General features: G+C 34.7%; 1 protein-coding gene across 1 annotated transcript in view; it reads left to right on the top strand.

Annotated features, from left to right (window-relative positions):
* Positions 1-786, top strand: part of LOC107099151 (metal transporter CNNM4-like) — a 66,475-nt gene that overhangs the window by 2,743 nt on the left and 62,946 nt on the right. The gene's annotated exons all lie outside the window — the stretch shown is intronic.

Here is a 786-nt window from a genome sequence, read left to right as displayed (position 1 = left end):
ATTCACTCATGTAAAGTCGTGCACCACTGGGGAGAATTCGGAAATGCAACAGTTGGAACAGCCGCTTCCCTACGACTTTAGGAGAGCTGCATGAAGTTAAAATTTTTATTTAATTAGGTTTGATTAAAATTCTATGTCTTATTAGCTCAATATACATTCATAATTTAGGAATTTTACATGTTTTTGCCTTCATTTAAGTTAAAATTACTATTTTCTATCAAATCTGAATCAGAACCCAAGAAAAGCGGAAAAATTCAGCTTTAAAAATTTGATTTTGTTTTTTCATTTTGTTTTGAAAAAAACATTTAGCTGATGAAAACTGGGATCCTATCTCAATGCAATTGAAGCTATCACCTTATTGTTTTTAAATAATTAGTAAAACAGAATTTGTAAATAGATCCAAAGGACCTATCAGTAACCATGTTTGTTTCAGCGCATATCATCATTAGAGTATTATATCTTCAGTACAGGGGCCAGGACATGATCCACATGGGCACAGGCCCCTGTTGGCCCCTTTCTAGATCTAGAAATTTTAATAGAGTAAACATCCATTATTTGTTCCAGGTTTTGTCCCTCTCTTCTTGTCTCTTCTTGTTTTCCTCTCTGTTTTGTACTCAGCTGACTTTTCATGCTGTCTTAAAAGGAATGAAAGACTTTTTCCAAGCACTAAGCTCACTTAGCTGATTCCTGTGTTTCCAAAAAGGCGACGGCTAAAGAAAATAACCCAGTCCTTCTTTTCACTGTAGACAAGCCATGATCTGCTTATCTGTTCTCCATTTTTCATTT

This window comes from Cyprinodon variegatus, unplaced genomic scaffold (genome assembly GCF_000732505.1).
Source record: "Cyprinodon variegatus isolate N-32 unplaced genomic scaffold, C_variegatus-1.0 Scaffold842, whole genome shotgun sequence".
Lineage (NCBI taxonomy): Eukaryota > Metazoa > Chordata > Actinopteri > Cyprinodontiformes > Cyprinodontidae > Cyprinodon > Cyprinodon variegatus.
This window is presented reverse-complemented; position numbering and strand designations above follow the sequence as displayed.